Source organism: Phyllobates terribilis, unplaced genomic scaffold (assembly GCF_046119375.1).
Source record: "Phyllobates terribilis strain yellow unplaced genomic scaffold, ASM4611937v1 Scaffold_1__5_contigs__length_1240528914, whole genome shotgun sequence".
In the NCBI taxonomy this organism is placed as follows: Eukaryota; Metazoa; Chordata; class Amphibia; order Anura; family Dendrobatidae; genus Phyllobates; species Phyllobates terribilis.
The window spans coordinates 555,664,236-555,689,784 of NW_027362761.1; positions in this window are offsets into that span (position 1 = coordinate 555,664,236).

Genomic DNA, 25,549 nt, shown 5'->3' on the forward strand with positions numbered 1-25,549 from the left:
GCTAACGCCCCACAGGCCACAGTCCTAAATTCGCACATTTCACGACTGCTTGCGTTGGAAATGCTCTGCCTTTTAGGCTAGTGGAGACGGAATCCTTCCGCAATCTTATGGCGGTGGCCGTCCCTCGGTACTCGGTCCCCAGCCGACACTATTTTGCCCGGTGTGGCGTCCCCGCACTACACAAGCACGTGTCCCAAGGCATCTGCCGTGCCCTCAACAACGCAGTTACTGGGAGAGTCCACCTGACAACGGACACGTGGACAAGTGCTTGTGGCCAGGGACGGTACATCTCTCTGACGGCACACTGGGTAAACATAGTGGAAGCCGGGACCCAGTCGGACCTTGGGACGGAACACGTCCTCCCCACACCGAGGATTGCGGGCCCTATGTCAGTCATAGTTGCCCACACAGTGTATAGCTCCTGCGCATCCTCCTCCTCATGTTCAGCCTCCATCTCAGATATCACCACATCAGTTACAAGCTGGAAGCACTGCAGTACTGCCTCTGCCAAGCGGCAACAGGCTGTGCTGAAACTCATAAGCTTAGGTGATAAACCTCACACTGCTTGTGAGTTGTGGACAGCTGTGAAAGAGCAGGCAGATCTGTGGCTGAGACCGCTGAACCTACATCCCGGCATGGTCGTGTGTGACAATGGCCGTAACCTGGTGGCGGCTCTGAGGCGAGGTGAGATCACACACGTACCATGCCTGGCTTATGTGCTTAACCTCGGGGTTCAGCGGTTTCTTAAATCGTACCCCAAGTTGCCAGATCTGCTCGTGAAAGTACGCCGCCTGTCAGCTCATTTTCCCAAGTCGGCTACAACTTCCGCCGCCCTTGCTGTGTTGCAGCAGCGTTTGCAGCTTCCGGCACACCGACTGGTGTGTGATGTCCCCACACGTTGGAATTCTACCCTCCACATGTTGCAAAGGATTTGTGAGCAGAAGAGAGCAGTTGTGGAGTACCAGATGCAACAAGGCCGTCGATATTCAGGTCAGACTCCACACATAAGACCTCAGGAGTGGACCTGGATGTCTGACATATGTACCATCCTGACAAACTTTGAGAAGGCCACCAAGATGGTGAGTGGTGATGACGCCATCATTAGTGTCAGCATCCCACTTGTCTGTCTTTTGCAATGCTCTCTGCAGAGAATTAAAGAGGAGGCATTGCAGCCAGAGTATGATGAGATGGATCAAGAAGCCGTAGTGGGCGATTACACACAGCCCAGCCTCATCTCATCTCAACGTGCATTGGGGGACAATGAGGGAGAGGAGGAGGAGGAGGAGGAAGAGAGCATGGACAGTCGTCATCTTGGTGAGGACACGGAAATCTTGCCCGTTACCAGTCTGGCACGCATGGCTGACTTTATGTTACGCTGCCTTAACCGTGACCCTCGCGTTGTCAAAATGTTGGGTGACAGTCATTACTGGTTGGTGACACTTTTAGACCACCGCTACAAGGAGAACTTTCACTCTCTTATTCCTGAGGTGGAGAGGTCTACAAAAATGGGGCAGTACCAGACGGCCCTTGCTGCAGAACTCTTAAAAAAATTCCCATCTGAACACGCTAGCGGCAGAGGTCACAGTTCGTTGCTCAACCAAGGCGTACAGGCGAGAGAGATGCAACTCCAATCCAGCAGAGGCAGGGGAACACTGTCAATGTTCTGGGACAGATTTCTGACACCCGCCCAGCTTACAGGCCCTGAGGCGCGGGGTACTTTCACAAGGAGTGGAAAGTTTCAAAAGATGGTGAGGGAGTACCTTGCCGACCGTACCAGCGTCCTCCGTGATTCCTCTGTGCCTTTTAATTATTGGGTATCCAAGCTGGACACTTGAAATGAACTCGCTCTGTACGCCTTGGAGGTCCTGGCCTGCCCTGCTGCTAGCGTGTTATCGGAGCGTGTTTTTAGTGCCGCTGGGGGAATTATAACTGATAAGCGCACTCGCCTGTCAACTGACAATGCTGACAAGCTGACCCTTATCAAAATGAACAAGGGCTGGATTGGGCCAGACTTCTCATCACCACCAAATGACAGCCAGCAGAGTAACATAAAGTCAAATCCACTGTGTTATTTCGGGAGGTGTATTCACATGCACCGCTTCACACCCACACATGGGTATACGCTTCCTCATTTCGGCTGTTTTATGTTCTTCTCCTTATCCTCAGCCTCCACCACCACTATACTGTAACGGGTCTGGGAGGTGGAACCTCTGAGCAATGATACAAAGGGGCAGTCCTTGTAAGGAAGCGGGTGGCTCCCAGGGTAGGCGGGCAGGTAGTCACGGCAAGTGACGGGGACAGTCTCTGGGTAGAAGGGCAGGAGGTCACGGCAAGTGACAGGAACAGTCTCTTGACAGGCGGGTGGTCACGGCAAGTGACGGCTAAGCCTCCAGATAGGCTAGCAGGCGGGTAGCAGGTGGACGCTCCCAGGTGAGCGGGCAAGAGTCTCTGGACAGGCAGGTGGTCACAGCAAGTGATGGCTAAGCTTCCAGGTAGACTAGCAGGCAGGTAGCAGTTGGACGCTCCCAGGTGAGCGGGCAAGAGTCTCTGGACAGGCAGGTGGTCACAGCAGGTGACGGCAGAGCCTCCAGGTAGGCTAGCACGCAGGTAGCAGGCAGACGCTCCCAGGTGAGCGGGTATGAGTCTCTGGACAGGCAGGTGGTCACAGCACGTGACGGCAGAGCCTCCAGGTAGGCTAGCAGGCAGGTAGCAGGCAGACGCTCCCAGGTGAGCGGGTAAGAGTCTCTGGACAGGCAGGTGGTCACAGCGCGTGACGGCAGAGCCTCCAGGTAGGCTAGCAGACAGGTAGCAGATGAGCGCTCCCAGGTGAGCGGGTAAGAGTCTCTGGACAGGCAGGTGGTCACAGCACGTGACGGCAGAGCCTCCAGGTAGGCTGGCAGGCAGGTAGCAGATGAGCGCTCCCAGGTGAGCGGGCAATCAGATCCATAGACAGACTGGCAGGGCTGGTAGGCAGACTGTCGGACCGCAGGAATGCAAGTAGATAGACGAGTAACAGGCAGATATCAAGCAGGATTCTGGCAGGTAACTGGCAGGTAACTGGCAGGTATCTGGTAACGGGACCTGAGGGCTGAAGCAGAGTGATACGCTATGCAACAACATTGCTCGGGCACCTCCATTTTGGAGGAGGTGCCTTATATATGGTGAGGTCCTCTGGCCATTGGCCGGGGACTCCTTAGGATGGCGCGCGCGGCCCCTTTAAGAGAGGGGGAGCGCGCGGCTCGCGCCCTAAGCACAGTGGCCGGGAAGCAGCGTGCGCTGCCAGCAGAGCGGAAGGAAGACGCCGGGCACGGAGCGGAGGTGAGGGGAACAGCGTCCCTGGCTAGCAGGAGGCAGGGACGCCGACGCTACAGTACCCCCCCTTTAGGCCCCCCCTTTTTTAGGCCAGACAGAAATTTATCAAGGATGAGAGGGGCATGGATGTTCTCCCGGGGCTCCCACGTTCTCTCCTCAGGACCAAACCCCTTCCAATCCACTAGAAAAAAGGTCTTTCCTCTTACCCTTTTGGTGGCCAGAATGTTCTCTACCTCAAACTCGTTTTCAGCGGAAACCGGAGCAGGAGGCGTACCTGTAGACTTGGAAAAAGAGTTAAGTACCACGGGTTTGAGGAGAGATACATGGAAGGAGTTAGGGATCCGCAAGTTGGCAGGGAGTTTCAATTTATAGGCCACTGGGTTGATTTGTTTGATAACTTCCAGTGGGCCGATGAACCGAGGCCCTAACTTGTAGGAAGGAATCTTGAGCCGGACATACTTCGACGAGAGCCAGACTTTATCTCCAGGACGGAATTGTGGAGGATCCAGGCGTTTTTTGTCAGCGTGTCTTTTCATCTGCTCGGACGACTGAAGGAGTGCGGAACGAGTAGTCTCCCAAATAGAGGAGAATTCGCTAAAGAGAGATTCCGCAGCCGGATTGTCCACCGAGGTGGAGACGGGAAATGGGATCCGAGGATGCTGACCGAAGACTACAAAAAACGGGGATTTGGAGGAAGATTCGCTTCGTGATTATTGTAAGAGAACTCGGCCCATGGTAGGAGATCCACCCAGTCCGAATGGTGGGCATTAACGAAGTGCCGGAGGTAACTGGTCAGGATCTAATTGATCCGCTCCATTTGACCATTGGACTGTGGGTGGTAGGCGGAGGAGAAGTCCAGGGTGACGTCCAACAGCTTACATGTGGCTCTCCAGAAGCGTGAGGAGAACTGAACCCCACGATCCGACAGGATGTGGAGGGGCAGGTCATGGAGACGGAAGATGTGGCGGATAAAGTCTTTAGCCAGCTCGGGTGCAGACGGGATGCCCGGCAGGGGAATGAAGTGAGCCATCTTGGAAAAGCGGTCAGCGACCACCCAAATAACCGTACAACCGGCAGAGACAGGGAGATCCGTAATAAAGTCCATAGCTATATGCTGCCACGGGGCAGCAGATACTGGAAGAGGAAGGAGGCGACCGGCTGGCAGATGTCTCGGAACCTTGTTGCGGGCGCAGGACACACAGGCTGAAACAAAGTCTATTACGTCCTTGTGTAGGGTAGGCCACCAGTAATGCCGGGTAATAAGCTGGAGGGTCTTTTTCTGACCGGCGTGGCCAGCTAGCTTAGACGAGTGACCCCAGTGAAGGATCTTCTTCCGATCAGGTACTGTTACGAACGTCTTACCGGGAGGGAGACGATTTAGATTCACGGGGGCCACCTGCATTACTCTGGCGGGATCAATGATGTGCTTAGGCTCCTCCTCTAGATCAGACACCAGGAAGGATCGGGACAAGGCATCAGCTTTGATGTTTTTGTCTGCCGGGCGAAAATGAAGAACGAAATCAAAGCGGGCAAAAAACAAGGACCACCGGGCTTGGCGCGGGTTAAGTCTCTGGGCGCTCTCGAGGTAAGTCAAGTTCTTGTGGTCCGTGTAAATAATTACCGGGTGAAGAGCCCCCTCGAGCAGGTAACGCCACTCCTCCAGTGCCAGCTTAATGGCCAATAACTCTCGGTCTCCTATAGAATAATTGCGCTCAGAAGGGGAGAAGAGTTTGGAGAAGAAGCCGCAAGTTACCATTCTTCCGGAAGACGACTTTTGGGTAAGTACCGCTCCGGCTCCAGAGGAGGAGGCGTCCACTTCCAGGAAGAATTGTTTGTTGCCGTCCGGACGATGCAGCACCGGGGCAGAAGAGAAAGCCTGTTTTAAGGAAAGAAAAGCTTCCTCTGCTTCGGGCGGCCATTCTCTGGGATTAGTGCCCTTACGGGTGAGCGCAGAGATTGGGGCAGTCCGGGAAGAGAAGTGCGGTATGAAGAGGCGGTAGTAGTTGGCGAAGCCCAGGAACCGCTGAATAGCCTTCAACCCCTCTGGTCGGGGCCACTTCTAGATGGCAGACAGTTTCTCAGGATCCATTCGTAGGCCGGTCTGAGAGATTATGTAGCCCAGAAACGGAAGCGAGGTCTGCTCAAAGAGGCTCTTCTCATATTTAGCGTAGAGGTGGTTCTGCCTGAGCCTGAGCAGGACCTGACGAACGTCCCTCCGGTGAGTGAGAAGATCCAGAGAGAAGACCAAGATGTCGTCCAGGTACACCACCACGCTGGAGTAGAGAAGGTCACGGAAGATGTCATTGACCAACTCTTGAAAGACGGCGGGAGCGTTACAGAGACCGAAGGGCATTACCAGGTATTCATAGTGGCCGTCCCGGGTGTTGAATGCCGTCTTCCATTCATCCCCCTGATGGATACGGACCAGGTTATACGCCCCACGGAGGTCCAGCTTGGTGAAGATTCTAGCCCCCTCAGATGGTCAAATAATTCCGGAATGAGCGGAAGGGGGTATTTATTCTTCACCGTGATCTGGTTAAGGCCTCTATAGTCTATACAGGGATGGAGTGAGCCGTCCTTCTTTTTTGACGAAGAAGAAGCCTGCTCCCGCCGGGGAGGTCGATTTCCGGATAAATCCCCGGGCCAGATTCTCCTCAATATATTCAGACATGGACCGGGTCTCAGCAGCGGACAAAGGGTAAATACGCCCACGGGGAGTAGTAGCGCCGGGCATCAGGTCGATTGGGCAGTCGTATGGTCTATGAGGGTGTAATGTCTCTGCCTCCTTTTTATTAAAGACGTCCGCATAAGACCAATAGGGAACCGGAAGACCAGGTAGATTGGCTGGGGTAGGAGAAGGACGGACAGGATGGATGGGAACTAAACAAGTCTTATGGCAGTCCTGTCCCCAGCGAAGGACTTCTCCGGTCTGCCAATCAAGCACGGGTGCATGTTTCTGAAGCCAAGGTAGGCCTAGCAAGAGGGCGTGAGAGAGTCCAGGCAGAACATGAAAGAAGATGCTCTCTGAGTGCAGAATTCCCACCTGCAGGGTTATAGATTCGGTGATGAGTTGGATGGGATGTGGTAAGAGGCCCCCATCTACGGCAGCGACAGACAAGGGTACAGCTAGAGGTTTGGTGGGAATGCGGTATTTCTCTACCAGGGACTGAGAAATGAGATTTCCGGCAGCTCCAGAGTCAAGTTGGGCTAGTTCAAAATAACGGTTCTCCCCGCAGATGATAGAGACCGACAGCAACAGAGATGGAGAGGGTTTACTCTTTTCTAGGACGACCTCTCTGAGCGATCCTAGACACAGGCGTTTCCCGACCTCTCCGGGCAGGAACGGATCCGGTGCTCCTTACTGCCACAGTAGAAGCAGCTCCCCTCGGCTCGGCGTAACTCTTGACGGGTCTTGACCATCTTGGTCTGGTCGACCTGCATAGGCTCGGGTGAGTGCGCCTGGGGAGTAACGGGAGAAGTGACGGGTTTCTGGAAGGTAGGGGCTAGACGTGGAAACCTCCTCTCACGGGTGACCTCTTTGGCGCGCTCCTGGAACCGGATGTCTATCCGGGTGGCAAGAGTTATTAAGTCGTCGAGAGTGGTAGGAATGTCCCGACCGGCGAGTTCATCTTTAATACGGCCGGACAGACCCTCCCAAAAGACAGACACCAGGGCGTCGTTATCCCAGGCCAGCTCCGAAGCAAGGGTACGGAACCGTATGGCATATTGGCCCACGGTGAGATTTCCTTGACGGAGGCGTAGCAGAGATGATGCGGATGAGGTCTTCCGTCCTGGTTCGTCGAAGACTTTCCGGAAAGCCGTGAGAAAGGCTGGCAGGTTGGACACCAGGGGGTCTCCTCTCTCCCATAGAGGATTTAGCCAAGCCAGTGCCTCTCCCGTGAGATGGGACATGATGAAGGCTACTTTGGCTCGGTCGGTGGAAAACTGGTGTGCCAACAGTTCGAAGTGCAGAGTGCACTGGTTGATGAAGCCCCGTGCCTGGCTGGGATCTCCGCCAAAACGAGGAGGAGCGGAGAGGCGGGGACCGGGATGAGATGCCATGGTGTTGATGGGCTGCGGCGGTGCCGGGGTAGTAAGTGTGCGTGTGGAGGCAGCTCCCGAAGAGGTAGACAATGTGTCCAGGCGGGAGTTAACACTACGCAGATGACTCAGGATGGACTCCTGTTGGGACCTCTGACGGGAAAGTTCATGACACAAGTCCGAGAGCGAGGGAGCTTGGGTGCCACCGGGTTGTAACGGGTTTGGGAGGTGGAACCTCTGAGCAACGATACAAAGGGGCAGTCCTTGTAAGGAAGCGGGTGGCCCCCAGGGTAGGCGGGCAGGTAGTCACGGCAAGTGACGGGGACAGTCTCTGGGTAGAAGGGCAGGAGGTCACGGCAAGTGACGGGAACAGTCTCTTGACAGGCGGGTGGTCGCGGCAAGTGACGGCTAAGCCTCCAGATAGGCTAGCAGGCGGGTAGCAGGTGGACGCTCCGAGGCGAGCGGGCAAGAGTCTCTGGACAGGCAGGTGGTCACAGCAAGTGATGGCTAAGCCTCCAGGTAGGCTAGCAGGCAGGTAGCAGGCGGACGCTCCCAGGTGAGCGGGCAAGAGTCTCTGGACAGGCAGGTGGTCACAGCACGTGACGGCAGAGCCTCCAGGTAGGCTAGCAGGCAGGTAGCAGGCGGACGCTCCCAGGTGAGCAGGTAAGAGTCTCTGGACAGGCAGGTGGTCACAGCACGTGACGGCAGAGCCTCCAGGTAGGCTAGCAGGCAAGTAGCAGATGAGCGCTCCCAGGTGAGCGGGTAAGAGTCTCTGGACAGGCAGGTGGTCACAGCACGTGACGGCAGAGCCTCCAGGTAGGCTAGCAGGCAGGTAGCAGATGAGCGCTCCCAGGTGAGCGGGCAATCAGATCCATAGACAGACTGGCAGGACTGGTAGGCAGACTGTCGGACCGCAGGAATGCAAGTAGATAGAGGAGTAACAGGCAGGTATCAAGCAGGATTCTGGCAGGTAACTGGCAGGTAACTGGCAGGTATCTGGTAACGGGACCTGAGGGCTGAAGCAGAGTGATAGGCTATGCAACAACATTGCTCGGGCACCTCCATTTTGGAGGAGGTGCCTTATATATGGTGAGGTCCTCAGGCCATTGGCCGGGGACTCCTTAGGACGGCGCGCGCGGCCCCTTTAAGAGAGGGGGAGCGCGTGCGCTCGCGCCCTAAGCACAGTGGCCGGGAAGCAGCGCGCGCTGCCAGCAGAGCGGAAGGAAGACGCCGGGCACGGAGCGGAGAAGTGAGGGGAACAGCGTCCCTGCCTAGCAGGAGGCAGGGACGCCGACGCTACAGTTACCACCAGGGTGCCAGCATTGCAAGTACCTCCGTTCTTATTTTTGTCAGCTTTTGCTTGGAAGGCATAAGCAAATACTATGGGAGACCCACTGCCCAATAATGGGACTTATGTTTGTAATATGCTGTACTGCATGGCTCTTGTAAGGGGCATTGCAGTTCCTCATAATTTTTGGAAAGCCTTCCATTCACTGCTTAGGCCAACAGTGCACAGGAGACCCAGTTGCTATAAATGGAAAAAAAGGTTTAGTTAAGACCCTCTGACCTCCATGTCATTTCCAAGGGACATTGGAGTGCCTCGAAATTTTTGGTAGGCATTGCACTCACTGTATACCCTATAACTGTGTAGCCAAACCGCTCCTTTTGTTACAGAAACATATCCTACAAGACATACCTGGTTGACTGGCCTGATATTGATGTGAATGGTCCCTGTTCCTCCTGCTCTATCTCCTTTGCCACTACCTCATCCATCATTTATCACCTGAAGCTTTGTTTTAACGGGAGTCATAGAACTTGGATAGTAGCAGGAAAACATCCAGCAATCCTCGGAGGAGGTAGGATATGCGCCAAAGCGCTGACCACCTCAGGCCTAGCCGCTACTACATACATGCGCTTGCATTCCAACAAAACAAAGCAGATGCTAACTTCTATCATCCTCATCATGGTCCTCACCTTGGCACTCTCAACTCCCCTGATGGAGAAGCCAGGGCCCACCGGAGGAGTCTGGTTGTCTGGTGGGCTCGGCCAATGCTGCCCTAAAGCTGGCCAGGCTAAGAAAAGTGTGGGAAAGGTTACCGGGACAAATAGGGGTGGCTGGGGACTGACTATGGACACCCGGCCGCCCCCTGGAGGCTGGGGAGCAAGCGGGGACACCCGGCCGCCGGGCGGCTGGGGACTGAGTATGGATTCCAGGCCGCCAACGCAGCCATGACGTGGTGGCCAGATTCCGCCTCCACATGCCTAAAAGGCCCAATTTCAAGTGCAAGCAAGCAAGCAGTATAGTATTGCAGCCTGGGGGTGGGTGGGTGGCAGGCTGCATACTTGCGCTTGTATTGCAAGGAATGGGGGAGGTACAATTGAACACTGCCCTGGGACTAGAACTTGCACGGGGATAGTTGCAAGTCTGCATCTTCTGGATCACTTATGATGGGCACACTTTTAGACAGTGACCTGGGTGTCAGAGATGCTTCCAGGGGTCTTCCCCATGCTGTTCCCATGTCTTTTCTGCACTTTATGCATGTGTCACACAGCACATGGCCAGAAAAGGTTGTAAAATATTAAAATGACATTTCCCGGTGAATGCATTTGTCACAGTTGAAAGCAATACAAAAGTGCAAAAACGCATAAAAAATGCTACTTGTGAACATAGCCCAAGGTGTGGAGGAGTATTTTTGTTTTTGGTTATTTATTTTACCTTATACACAAGTCTTTACCCTGGAAAAGAAATTCCATAACATATTTCACAGGAAAAAAGTTTCAGTTTAGTTTTTGAACGTTTTATTGTGAGCCCGTAAAAGTGGCTTAATACCTCTGACCACGTTGTTGACAGCAGTGACCTGGGGGTCAGAAATGCTTCCTGGGGTGATCCCCATGCTGTCTCCATGTCATTTGAGCACTGTCACTATCGTTTTGGGCACTTGTTAGGCTTTTAAAAGACTGCCGGGGGTAGCACCGCAAAAATGCTCGGGTCTCCCATAGACTAACATTGGGCTCGTTGCTCGGGTCGAGCACCCGAGTATCACGGCGAGCTCGGTCCGAGCTTTGAGCACCCGTGCATTTTAGTGCTCGATCAACACTAGACACTATGTAACATAAGAGACAATGTGTGGAAATTGTTGTGCAAAGAGCGCAGTGAGGGGCAATTATTTACTCCGGGACACAGTGTAGGGCTTATTTAGGGCACAGCATGGGTGGTCATATTTATTCTATACTGTACTATACCTATATCTCTCTGCCGTATCTGTGCATCATGAATCGTGATATGTGTTAAAGGTGCCCATTGAGACTCTTTCGCCCAGGGCCCACGAAAACCTAGAGCCGTCCCTGTCTGAACATAGCCCAAGGTGTGGAGGTGCATTTTTGTTTTTGTATATTTATTCTGCCTTATATACAAGTTATTACCCTGGAAAGGATGTTCTTTAACATATTTCCCAGGAAAATCAATTGTGGTTTCGGTATTGTATGTTTTATTGTGATTCCGTAAAAGTGGCGTAATACCTCTGACAATATTGTTGACAGCAGTGACCTGGGAGTCAGAAATGTTTCCAGGGGTCTTCCCCATGCTGTTCCCATGTCATTTGAGCACTGTTCCCATCAATTTGGGCAATTTTTAGGCCCTTTGCAGACCGCCAGGGGGGGGGGGGGGGGCACTGGAAAAATGCTCGAGTTTCCCTTAGACTTGCATTGGGCTCGTATTCCAATTTGCTTGACCCGAGCAACGAGTATCCGAGCATTTTAGTGCTTGCTCATCACTAGTCTCAATCTGGTCGATTGCCTGAAGTGGAAGGGGGTCAGAGCCCCAATATACTATTTTTACTATGGGGAAATTGATAATGTCTGTAAAGTGCTGTGGAATTATTGGCGCTATGACGCGCCCCCTGGGCCGTGTGTGTAGGGAATACCCGGAGCCGGATCTCTGTGTAACACTGGGGGTTGTAGTCTCCGTGGCGGCGACCCGGTCCCGTGGCTCAGGGTGGTCAAACCAATAGCAGTCTATTTATGTGGTTTTTCTATGATATTAAAATGTCCGACTACGCCACCCGTGGATTGCGGTCACTAAGATCCGCCGCTGCGGGCAGACCGCTGAGCCTGATGTTGTGTGCGCAGCATGGGGTAGTATAACTCCCCACTGGAGGAGTATAGCCTCAGGGCAATGCTTGCAGATGGTGGGGGTGATGGTGCGTGGGAGCAACAGTAATGACTCAGAGTCCAGTGATGCAGTCCAGGGTCTTTACTCACAGTTTTACACTCCAAGCCACTTCTGCAGATTATGGCTGCCCATGTCGTGCTGTGCTCACCAGGTGAGGGGCTCGGGCAACTCCCAGGTACCTTTGGAGTGCTTTTCAGGACCCCCTTCGTGTGTCCTTTCTCTGGCCTGTCGTACCCCACAAGTGACCACGTTTCTGTCCAGCTTCCTTGGGCCTTGGCGGGCAAACGTATGTTCCGTTTCCCTGGGTCCTATGTGGTGCCTTCCTAACGGGTGTAGTGAGGGGCCATGCACGTACAATGCCACGGCCTCCGGTTACTAGCTGATGGTAGTTGCTCTCCTCCACTAGATGAGGGATCCGGTTCCCTTTCTTGGCCTGACCCCCCTACTCTGGTAGCGGCGGGCGTGCGGTGGCGACTGGCCGGTCCGCACCCCTGTGGTCCCTTCAGTCTTCTCTTAAAGCTTCCTCCATTCTTCTCCCTTCCTTCCTTCTCCTCCAGGACCAGGCCTTAAGACTTGGCCTGCCTGCGGAGCAGAGCCCGTGCAGAGCCTCTGCTCCCCGCCTCCTTCTCTCTCTGCTTTCTACTACTTTCTAACCCTGACTCTAAGATGGTGCCCACCATATATACTCCCCTATACAGTGCACCCGGGATCTACTCTCCCCTCCCACACACTACCGGGTTCCCCCTTTCTTGGTGTTCCCTACCCCCACTCCAGCCAGGGACAGGGACAGTTGTGCTCACTCTTGGGAGCATTGTCGCCCTGTCCCCCGGAAATGTGGTGTAGTGCATGTGGGTTTTAGGGTCCTGAGCCTTACTCCATCCTTATCTGGAAGTGAGATATCACACCTCTGGGTGAGATGTTATACCTCTGTAGCGACCGAACCCTCGGGGCGCTACACTATATAAGTGAGTAAAGTAAATAAATAGAAATTGATGCCGCTTTAGTGGTATCTGCCCATATTTATTGAAAATGTTTGGTCTCCAAGTTGGGTCTCCTTTATGTGTGTTTCCTGAATTTGGCAGACCTCTCAAAGCACCAGGCCTACACCTGTCACTCATCAACCAGTTACTGATCAAAGTTTAAGCTAGAAATGCTGCTCCAAGCCATATCCAAAGCTTAAATGTGGCATGGTTTCAGGACCACGCTATTAGCACAACCAATTTAGATTCTGAAATTTGGACTCCTGGATGGAGAACAGTATTAGCACAAAATATTTATTTGCTGAAATGTTGTCTGGTTTCTGGACCATGCTATTAGCACAAATAATTTATATTGTGAAATGGGGACTCCAGGCTGGAGCACAATACTAGCATAAAATGTGGCCTAGTTTCTGTAGCACGGTAGTAAGACAACAAATTTATATTTTATCATACGAACCCCTGTATGGAGCAGAATATCAGCACCAAAGAATTAAAAGCAGAAATGTGGCATGGTTTCTGTAGCACAGTAGTAAGAAAACTAATTTTGATTTTATCATATGAACCCCTGTATGGAACAGAATATCAACACTAAAGACTTAAAGCAGGCCACATTTCAGATTTTATGTAGCATGGTAGTAAGACAACAAATTTAGATTTTATCATGTGAAACCCTGTATGAAGAAGAATATCAGCACTAGTGATGAGCGAGCATGCTCGCCACTATTTGGTACTCGCCCGAGCATCTCAGTGCTCGAGATGCTCAGTGAGTAATTTTGATATGCTCGGGCGGGAGCTGGAGTCCCTGCCCCGCATGTTTGGCGCTATTTAGACAGCGAATTAACATGCGGGGATTGCCTTCCAGTCACTGCAATGGTTGTGGCATTACAGTGATTGGCTGGCCCCATAGCGTCATCGGGTCTATATAAAGTTGTGCTCAAAAGTTTACATACCCCGTTAGAATTTTTCCTTTCTTGGCCTTGTTTCAGAGAATATGAATGATAACAAAAAAAAACTTGGGTGAAGCCATTTAGTGTCAAACTACTGTGTTTTCTCTTTTTAAAACTTAATGACAACCAAAAACATCCAAATGACCCTGATCAAAAGTTCATATACCCTGGTGATTTTGACCTGATAACATGCACAAAATTTGACACAAATGGGTTTTAATTTCTACCAAAGGTAACATCCTCACCTGTGACCTGTTTGCTTGTAATCAGTGTGTGTGCATAAAAGCTGAGTGAGTTTCTGGGATCCAGACAGACTCCTGCATCTTTCATCCAGCCACTGACGTTTCTGGATTGTGAGTCATGGGGAAAGCCAAAGAATTGTCAATGGATCTACAGGAAAAGGTAGTTGAACTGTATAACACAGGAAAGGGATACAAAAAAATATCCTTGGAATTGATAATGCCAGTCAGCAGAGTTCAATCTGTGATTAACAAATGAAAAATCAGGGGCTCTGTAAAAACAAAACCACGGTCGGGTATACAAAAAAAAATTTCGGCCACAACTGCCAGGAAAATTGTTCGGGATACAAAGAAAAACCCACAAATAACATCAGCTGAAATTCAGAACTCTCTGGAAACTAGCGGTGTGGTTGTTTCAAGATGCACAATAAGGAGGCACTTGAAGAAAAATGGCTGCATGGTCGAGTCACCAGAAGAAAGCCATTACTGCGCAAATTCCACAAAGTATCTCCTACAATACGCCAAACAGCACAAAGACAAGCCTCAAAACTACTGGAACAAGGTAATTTGGAGTGATGAGACCAAAATTTTACTTTTTGGCCACAACCATAAATGTTACATTTGGAGAGAGGTCAACAAGGCCTATGATGAAAGGAACACCATTGCTACAGTAAAGCACAGAGTTCGATCGCTGATGTTTTGGGGATGTGTGAGCTACAAAGGCACAGGAAACTTGGTAAAAGTTGAAGGAAAAATTAATGCAGCACGTTATCAGCAAATACAGGAGGCAAATTTGCACTCATCAGCCTGGAAACTGCGCTTGGGACGTACTTAAATGTTCCAACATGACAACGATCCAAAACACAAGGCCAAGTCAACCTGTCATTGGCTACAGCAGAACAAAGTAAAGGTTCTGGAGTGGCCATCTCAGTCTCCTGAGCTCAATATCATTGAGCCACTCTGGGGAGATCTCAAGCGCGCAGTTCATGCTAGACAGCCCAGGAATTTACAGGAACTTGAGGCTTTTTGCCAAGAAGAATGGGCAGCTTTACCATCTGACAAAATAAAGAACCTCATCCACAACTACCACAAAAGACTTCAAGCTGTCATTTATGTTAGAGGGGGCAATACACGGTGTTAAGAACTGGGGTATGTGAACTTTTGATCAGGGTCATTTGGATGTTTTTGGCTGTGATTAAGACTTAAAAAGAGAAAACACAGTAGTTTGACAATTAATGACTTCACCCAACCAATAACCATGAGTGGAGAAAAAGGTTTTTTGTTATCATTCATATTCTCTGAAACAAAACCAAGAAAGGAAAAATTCTGCTGGGTATGTAAATTTTTGAGCACAACTATAATACCTGGGACCTTATGCTCGTCACAGTCTACCGGTCAAAGAGTGAGGGGGAGAATTGGGTTATTTTAAACAGACATTCCACACCACTATTAGAAATCTACTCTAAGGCTATGTGCCCACGATGCAGAAATGCTCTGGATTTTTTCCTGAGCGTTTCTGCATCTCCCTGGCAGAAAAAACGCATGCGGATTGTACATGCGCATTGTACATGCGGATTGTATATGCGGATTGTACATGCGTTTTTCCTGCCAGGGACAAGCGGATGTGAAGCGTTCTTCACATGCATTTCCTCATGTGGGTTGTCAAGCGCTTTCCAAGCGATTTTAGCATCACTTGGAAAGTGCTTGGCAACTTGGTCACACTATATAAATCCGTGCAAAAGGCATGGATTTATATAGTGTGACCAAAGAATGGTAAAAAATAAATCTATACTTACCTTCTGATGGCCCCCGGAGTCCTTGCCTCTGCTTGCCGACAGCTCGTGGTAGATTTAAGGACCTGCCGACGTCAGCGGTCGCGTGACCCATCACGTGACTAAATGACATCAGCGCAGGTCCTTTAGTCTACCGCGAGCTGCCGGCAAGCAGAGGCAAGGACTCCGGGGGCCATCAGAAGGTAAGTATAATATTTATTTTTTATTTTATTCTTTTTTGTACAGGTCCTATGGTACCTGTGTATGGAGGAGAGTCTCCTCTTCTCCAAACCCGGGTACCATCCGCACATTGAAATGCATGGATTCGGCATGTACAGATGCAGTGATGTGGATTCCATGCGTTCCAATGCAAGTCAATAGCTGCGAAAACACAGCACTTCCGCAAAATAATTGGTAGTGCTGCGTTTTTTTCCACAATGATAATCCGTAACGGAAATTTCCGCAGCATGTGCACAGCACATGTGGATTATCATTGGGGAACATGGCAGACCTTATATCAAGCGTTTTTTAAGCGTTTCTGCAGTGGAATTGCCGCTGCGGAAACGCTTAAAAAACGCAAAGTGGACACACAGCCTTACAGTCCTTCTAAGGACTAATTCTTATGCATATCAATCCTGGTGATAACAGGAGTTAGGCAGGCAGAGTTTGTGGAGAGTGTATACAGCAGAATATAGTCCATTGTACGTTCTTTCTGCTCCTGTTACTCATATCCATAGCCCTAGATATCAGGGCTAATAATCTTTTTGCTTTGAATCCTGATTATTTTGGTGAAAAGCAATATAATGCACCATTTTTACTGCTCCATTAGCTTGTTATCAGCATACAGCCAGATTTGGATGATTTTAATAGCATTGCTGTATTGTGGAAGCAGAGAAACTTGTCCATAGTCTCAGGTGGTCAAATATTACTGCGGTAGTAATCCTGACATTTTTTGGGAACGTGACAAATATTCTACTCCATTTAAAGTCTGCCAGTTGTGTGTTTAAACCTATTCACACTTGGTCGATGACCAATACCATATCTAAAAGGCTGCTGCCTAAAACCGTGGTCATCAGACGTGATCCCATATTACTGTGGCAATAATTCTGACATTTTTGGGAACCTGACAAATATTCTACTCCATTTATAGTCTGCCAGTTGTGTGTTTAAACCTATTCACCGAAGGTGGTTTGCACGTTAATGACCGGCCCAATTTTTACAATTCTGACCAGTGTAATTTTATGAGGTAATAAATCTGGAACGCTTCAATGGATCCCACTGATTCTGAAATTGTTTTTTTCATGACATTCTTTGTCATTCATTGATGATTCATGAGATTGTACTTCATGATAGTGGTAAAATTTCTTCGATATGACTTGCATTACTTTGTGAATAAATCAGAAATTTTGGAAAAATGTAGCAATTTTCAAACTTCGAATTTTCATGCCCTTAAATCAGAGAGATATGTCACATAAAATAGTTAATAAATAACATTTCCCACATGTCTACTTTACATCAGTACAATTTTGGAACCCAAATTTTTTTTTGTCAGGAAGTTATAAGGGTTAAAAATTGACCAGCGATTTCTAATTTTTCCAACAAAATTTGCAAAATCATTTTTTTATGGACCACATCACATTTGAAGTGACTTTGAGGGGCCTTTATGACATAAAATACCCAAAAGTGACACCATTCTAAAAACTGCACCCCTCAAGGTGCTCAAAACCACATTCAAGAAGTTTATTAACCCTTCAGGTGCTTCACAGGAATTTTTGGAATGTGGAAGAAAAAAAATGAACATTTAACTTTTTTTCACAAAACTGTTACTTTAAGTCCAAATTTTCTTATTTTTGCAAGGGTAACAGGAAAAAATGGACCACAAAATTTGGTGTGCAATTTCTCCTGAACACGCTGATACCCCATATATTTGGGAAAACCACTGTTTGGGCGCACGGCATGGCTCAGAAGAGAAGGAGTGCCATTTGACTTTTTGAATGTAAAATTTGCTTGAATAATTAGCGGACGCCATGTCGCATTTGGAGAGGCCCTGAACAGGGGAAACCGCCCACAAGTGACCCCATTTTGGAATCTATACCCCTCAAGGAACTTCTCTAGATGTGTGGTGAACCCCGAGATGCTTCACAGAAGTTTATAACGTAGAGCCGTGAAAATAAAAAAAACGAACTTTTTCCACAAAAATTATGTTTTAGCAACAAATTTTTTATTTTCACAAGGGTAACAGGAGAAAATAGATCCCAAAAACTGTTGTGCAATTTCTCCCGAGTACGCTGATACCCCACATATGTGGAAAACCACTGTTTGGATGCATGGCAGGGTTCAGAAGGGAAGGAGCACTGTGTGACTTTTTGAACGCAAAATTGGCTGGAATCGAGAACGGACGCCATGTCGCGTTTGCAGAGACGCTTATGTGCCTAAACAGTGGAAACCCCCCAGAAGTGATCCCATTTTGGAAACTACACCCCTCGAGGATTTTATAAAGGGGTATAGTGAACATTTTGAACCCAGAGGTACTACACAGAATTTGATAACATTAGGTCATCAGATTGAATATGTTGTCATTAGTCTGGAGCGCAAGGGCTCACTACTTGAGTTTGCATCGGGTACTTATTTATGCACCAAGTATCGCGGGTGCTCGAGTGACATGCTCGAGTCCCCACCACGCATGTTTCACGGTTGTTAGACACCCAAAAAAAACATGCGGGGATTGCTCGTGTATGGCAGGAAATCCCTGTATGGTTTTTTTGGTTGTATAACAGCTGCGAAACATGCAGGGCGGGACTCGAGCATGTCACTCGAGCACCCGCGATACTCAGTGCATACCCCAGCACCCGATGCAAACTCAAGTAGTGAGCACTTGTGCTCAACTCTAGTCGCTATATCGTCATAATTTTTTTTCTTGAATTTTTGAAAAAATCCCAACCCCAACCCTAGCACAATCTTAATCCTAACCGTAACCCTATTCCTAACCCTAACACAACCCTAAAGACAGAAGCCATGGGATCACAGGCCAGACGGTGTCCACTGTGCCTCCATCTGCCCCATTACAGTGGGTCTTCTGCTGGGGGTAGCATCTGAATCACGTATTTCAAAGATTTACACGGAGATCCCGGTGTAAGCGCTCAGAGCAAAATGCAGGAAAAATTTGAGCCGAGCCTTACTGTGATCTTTGGTAGGCAGAATGAACAAATCAGCAGCAGTTGAAGAATTGGTTTTATTTCTTTTTTACACTGTTCCTTGTGCGGTGTAAGTGATTAGACAACTTTATTCTTCAGGTCAGTGCGATTACAGTGATACCAGATTTATATAGGGTTTTTATGTTTGGCAGATGTCACACACTAATAGACGCTTTTTTTTTTGCAAATACTAGTTTTTGCATCACCATATTTTGAGAGCTATAATTTTTCCATATTTCGTCTGAGTCTTGTAAGGCCTTATTTTTGTGGACAAGTTGACGTTCTTTTTGATACCATTTTTGGGCATGTGACATTTTTTGATCACTTTCTATTCTGATTTTTAATAAACAAAAAAACAACAATTCAGGATTTTTTTTTTTATGCTTTTCCGCGTGTGGTAAAATTGATAAGGCAGCTTTATTCTTTGGGTCAGTACGTTTACAGCAATACTACATTTATATTGTTTTTTTATGCTTTGGCGTCTTTACACAATAAAAACTATTTTATAGAAAAAATATTGTTTTTTGCATCACTTTATTCTGAGAGCTATAATTTTTTTATTTTTCGGCTGATGGAGCTATATGGCAGCTTGTTTTTGGCGGGACAAGAAGATGTTTTCAGCAGTACCATTTTCATTTACATTCATCTTTTTGATCGCGTTTTATTGCACTTTTTGTTTGGTAGTATGATGATGAAGCACCATTTTTTGCTTCTTTTTTTTTCATAATAATATTTATTCATGGGTACATGTTACACGCACGCTGCTAGGTTCAGATAGGGGCGAGACAGGTTACATGAATTCTTTGGAATCCTGGGGGAACCGTTACTCAGGGTAACCATAGACCATGTGCTGCAGCTTCTCTGAGGCACACAGAGGTATTGACCCTCAGGCACAGACTCGTAGGTTGTTTCACTTGCTGACCTGACACACTTGACAAGAGTCCTCATAAATGGTAGAACAGTAGCATTTAATAAGAAGCAACACAGCCAGTGCAAGTTAAGTCTTATGAGCAACAGGCTCCTGTGACAGACAGTACAGTTTCCTTAGCAGAACAGCAGTTCACAGTCTTCCCAATAGTAAAGGACAGCACAGTTCTAATGCAAAGGCACATTAATGAACACAGCATTCTTTACAGCACAGTGAGATGGAGGAGGGGGAGAGGGTTTGCTGAGGGAGATGATCCATGTGACACCATTTCTTCCAGTCCTTTTCTTTCTGCCTGACAATACTCTGCACTGTTAGTTCAGGAACTCTACCTGACCTGTGCTTAGCTTCACTCCTGACTTGAATCCTTTTCACTTGCAGGGACACTTCTGTGAGATACAGAACACACACACCACCTTTCTCTTCGGCTCGTGCCAGACAGCAAACAACTTCCCCACAATCCCCCTGGGGCTTTGGTAAAACACTCCCCTTCTCCTGTGACTGTTTTAACCCCTCTAGTTTCTGGATGCTTCTGGAGCACAACACTTCCTGTCTCATGTGCTTGTGTTACTTCTAATAGTTGCTGAATGCTTTTAAAGCAACAGTACTACTTTTGGATGTCACACTCTGCAACATCACTACTTCTACAAGTCACACTCTTCCCTCCTTTTTGAATGTCGGCCTCAACATTCATCTTAATTGGTCAATCTGACCAATTTTGAGACAATGGTGAAAGTTGGATAACTTTATATACAAATTGGCATTGTGAAATTGGTATAATGTTCATAAACATTGATAACAACCTAATCTTATGACCTTTTTCTTGTAGGATGCCTGTAAGAAATAAACAATTAACACAATTAAAGCAATCAGCATCTCTTCAGCTGGAGCTTTTCGTATGTCTTCAACCAGCTCTCTCTCTCTATGCTTTAACAGTTCTTTGTTTCTACAAAGTCTTTTAAGGAAAATCAAAGCATGAAAACAAGTCTTTCCACCAGGCAACATCTTCCATACTGCCTCTCGGTGGTGAAAATCACTCAAGTTGACTTATCTGGTCCACAGGCAGAGATACCTGTTTCCAGTCGACAGTCTTTGGCACTTGACTCAGTTCACCAAGTGTCTCATACGTCAGCATCACGGGCCTCCTCACTTCTCGAGTCGACATCCCCCTGGTGGGTTGTTCCTCACAGACCACGGGTACTTCGGTCTCAGAAGTTTCTTCCTCCGCACTCATTTCCCATGCTTCCTCAGATGCTCTTGGAGCTGCCTCTGTAAGTTCCTGTACTTCTCTTGAGTCACTTGTTTCTGCACGCTCTGGTAACTCCACTCCTCCAGAGTGTCGATCGGTCTCTTCAAGGGCCAGTATTCGATCATCAGATCTTACTTGGACTTCATCTGTACTCCTTGGTACGAACTCTGGAGTCTCAGGACTTGGTTCATACTCCTTAGGATGGTACATCCCTCTCCTTGCAGGTCCGAGAAATACAACGTTGTGTTCTTCTCCATTGGAACTTTCAAGGTCACTATCCAGTCTGTGGTGGTCCCTTAGTCAATCTCAGACGATGTCGGTCTACTTCTGGCAAGTCTTGCTGTGGTGGGAGATAATTACAGGGTAGCAGTAAATTCCGATGGAATATTCTGGTTTTCTTGTCTCCCGTTTCCAATCGGATTTCATACACTGGGCTGTCATCAGCTTTCCTCCTTACGATCACATACACCTTGTCTTCCCAGTACGAACTAAGTTTTCCTGGACCGCCTTTCTCATGTACGTTTTTGACTAGCACTTGGCTTTCCGGTGCCAATTCTGCTCCATAACATTTTCGATCATAGTACTCCTTACTCTTGCTAAATCCTTGCGTAACCACTTTGGACATTATGTTGTATGCCTCTGCCATCCGTTCCTTCCATTTACGAACATACTTTGGATACGATCTGTAAGTCTCTGACACAGGAGTATCGAACATGATGTCAATTGGCAGTCTTAGTGATCGTCCATACAATAGGAAAAAGGGTGAGTAACCCGTTGCATCGCTCTTTGTACAGATATAGGCATGTACCACTTTTGACAGAGAACTCTTCCAGTCTTTCTTCTCATCAGCTGTTAAAGTGCGCAACATCGACAAAAATGTACGATTAAAACGTTCCACTTGTCCATAACCCAAACCTCAAAGCAAAATCATTGAAGATCTTCTCTGCTGCTGTTCGACCCGATTTATTGGTGGTGGGATATGCTTGAGCAAATCGAGTGAAATGGTCCATCACCACCAAGATGTATTCGTAACCACCCTTGCACGTCTCGAGATGTAGAAAGTCTACTGAGACCATCTCAAACAGATACGTAGTTTGGATGTTGCCCATAGGTGCCCGAGTTGATGTGTTGGGACGTTTATCTTTCAGACACCCACACTCCCTGGTCACATACCTCTCAATATTTCTCTGCATGTATGGACAGAAGAAACGATCACGGATCAAATTTGTTGTCCTTTCCACTCCCAGGTGTCCCATGTTTTCATGGATTTCTTTAAAGACCAACCTACGAAATACTCTGGGTAATACCAACTGCCAGTTTTGTCCTCCTTTACGATACAGGATACCATCTTCACTGAGGTAGAGCTTCGTCCATTCTTTAATTAAAACAGATACTGATGGTAACTCATTATCTCTCTCCCGTTTACTTAGAAAACGATTTTGGTCCACATAAAGTAGTATTCTACCTGATCTTCCCATTGTGCTCTATGGATGTTTCCTTTTGGAAGTTGTTGAATAGACCGGGGGTGATCTTTTTCTCTCGCTTTTATGGTGGTTTGCAACGTCAACAGACACAACAATGGTGTGTCTTCCTCCTGATAAGCTTGTACTGCTTGGGTAGTGCTCTCAATTGCTTCCAGACTGACTTCCTCCAATCATTCTTGCATGAACTCCTCAGGATCTAGTGGCATTCTTGACAATCTGTCAGCATCCACATTGCATTTTCCTGGCCTGTAATTGATGCTGAAATTAAAGTCAGCTAGCTCAGCGACCCATCTCTGACCTGTTGCATTCAGTTTGGCTGTAGAAAGGACATAAGTCAAGGGGTTGTTGTCAGTGTATACTTCAAACTCTTTGCTGTAGTAGAGCATACTACAGCAAAGTAGTATAATAAAGAGTAGTGATGAGCGAGCATGCTCGCTACTGCTCGGTGCTCGCCCGAGCATCATACTGCTCGAGATGCTCCCTGCATGTTTGGTGCTTTTTAGAGCGCCAATCAACATGCAGGGATTGCCTGCCACTCACTGTAATGCCGTAGCCATGTTGGTTGTGGCATTACAGTGATTGGCTGACCGCACAGCATCATCAGGTCTATATCAGACCTGTTGCCGCCATTTTCGTCACAGTCACTCCGGAATCAGTGTAGGGAGAGGTGCTGCTGCGTCAGTAAGAGATTTACTTGTGTATTAGGTAGTGTAGGGAGAAAAACCATACATTACACATATCCATCTTAACAAACAGTCCTTTTGAGGACTAATCCATCTGCAGAGATATCAGGCAGGCAGTGTATATAGGCAGGCAGGCAGGGTATATAGCAGACTGCAGTGCATATAGCACAAGAGGATCCATTCCAATTCTGCCTTCTGCTGCTGTTAGATATTTCTATACAAAGGCCCAGGTTTCAGGGGCCAGGAATACGTTTCTTTGGATCTTAATCCTCATTATTTGCTTAAAAAGCAATCCAGAGAACATCGTTTTTCTGCGCCATTTGCTTGTTGGCACTGCAGAATACAGCCAGGTCCTTCCCATATTACAGCGCTAGAAATCCAGCTATTTAAAACAGTGTTTTCTCAGTCAAACGGATCACATATACGTTGTCAGAAAATACTGCCACTTCTGGCCTCCATTAAAAATTTCTTTCAGTGTGTCAGTGAAGCAATTCACCGCAGTTTGCTGGTCAAACTACTTACCTACAAGCCAGGTATTTAAAACTCTGTTTTCTCCATCACACGGATCACATATAAGTTCGCTCCAAACTCAGTCATTTGTAGTGAGCGTGGAAGATACTGTCCTCCATTTAAAATGGGCAAGGCACGTGGCAAGGGACGGGGAACTGGACGTGATGGTAATGGTGCATGCAGAGGCCGAGGACAAGGCCGTGGGCAAGCTGAAATGTGCCACAACAAGCACCCACATCTTCTCGCCTGACCTTCCTGTCCCAATTTCTAGGGGACCGCAGCACACCACTATTGAACCCAGAGCAGTGTCAAAAGGTTGTTGGTTGGATAGCGGATAATGCTTCCAGTCACTTAGCCACCACCACTACCACCCTGTCTTCCACATGGTCAAGTCTCAGTAGCCGTGAGTCTGGACCACATATTCCCCACCCTGATCCTCCTTCCTTCCACCATGCCGAGTACCCAGAGACAACTGATCCCACACTTGGACACTCCGAAGAGCTGTTCACTTTTCCATTTATAGATTCGGGCCTCTCACCCGGTCCACTTGAAGCGGAGCAAGAGGAGATCGCGTGTAGCGATGCCCAAATATTTGAGCAGCCACGATCACACGAAGGCGACGGTGGGAAAGTGTCCGAAGAGGTGGATCATGATGAGACATAATTGCCAGAATGTCAGGAGGAGGGCCAGGGTGCGGAAGTGGAAGACGAGGTGGTGGATGATATAGTAATTAACCCAACCTGGCATGAGGACATAGAGAGTGAGCACAGCAGCAAACAGGGGGAGGGAGGCAGAGCGCCACAACAGGCAGGAAGAAGCAGTGTGATGGCCGCAGACAGAAGGCAGGCAACCGTTCCCCGTAACACCAACACGAAAGAAGTTGCCAGTACAACTGTTAGGTCTTCCCGAGTCGTTTTTTAAAGACTCAGCCGATAACCTCAAAAAGGCCATTTGCACCACCTGCCAGGCCAGCATCAGCAGGGGTGGCAAAACGACCAGCCTGACCACCACCAGCATGATCAGGCACATGGCAGCAAAGCACCCGACTTTGTGGGCCGAACCCCAGGGTCCAGGAACAGTGTCTGCAGGTGGCACCATTGCTTCTTCCGCTGTTGTGCATGCAAGCCAATCCCCTGTCCATGGTGCATGCGAAGATGCCTCCTGCCCTGCACCTGCCGTTGCGCACTCTCAAGTAGCAGCATCAGGAAGCACGTCCATGTCCTTGTTTCAGCGCAGTGATCAGTTGTCCATACCCCTGTCCTTGGAACGCAGGCGCAAATATACAGCCAACGCCCCACAGGCCACACTACTAAAGTCTCACATTTCACGACTGCTTGCGCTCGAAATGTTGCCTTTTAGGCTCGTGGAGACGGAATCATTACACAACCTGATGGCGGCGGCCGTCCCTCGGTACTCAGTCCCCAGCCGCCACTATTTCTCCCAGTGTGCCGTCCCCACATTACACAAGCACGTGTCCCAAAACATTAGATGTGCCCTCCACAATGCAGTTACTGGGAAATTCCACCTAACCACGGACACGTGGACAAGTGCTTGTGGGCAGGGATGGTACATCTCGCTGACGGCACACTGGGTTAAGATAGTGGAAGGCGGGGCCCAGTCGGATCTTGGGACGGAACACGTCCTCCCGACGCTAAGGTCCTAGGTCAATCAGGGTTGCCCCCACGGTCTACAGCTCCTGCACCTCATCTTCCTCAGCCTCCTCCTCCTCTTCAGCCTCCATCTCTCGAAATGACCACATCAGTCACAAGCAGGAAGCATTGCAGCACTGCCTCAGCCAAGCGGCAACAGGCTGTGCTGAAGCTAATATGTTTAGCTGAAAAACCGCACAATGCTGAAGAGTTGTGGACAGCTCTAAAAGAGCAGCCAGATCTGTGGCTCACACCACTGAACCTACAGCCAGGCATGGTCATGTGTGACAATGGCTGGAACCTGGTGGCGACTCTGAGGCGAGGCGAGCTCACACACGTACCATGCCTGGCCCATGTGCTTAACCTCGTGGTTCAGTGGTTTCTCAAATCCTA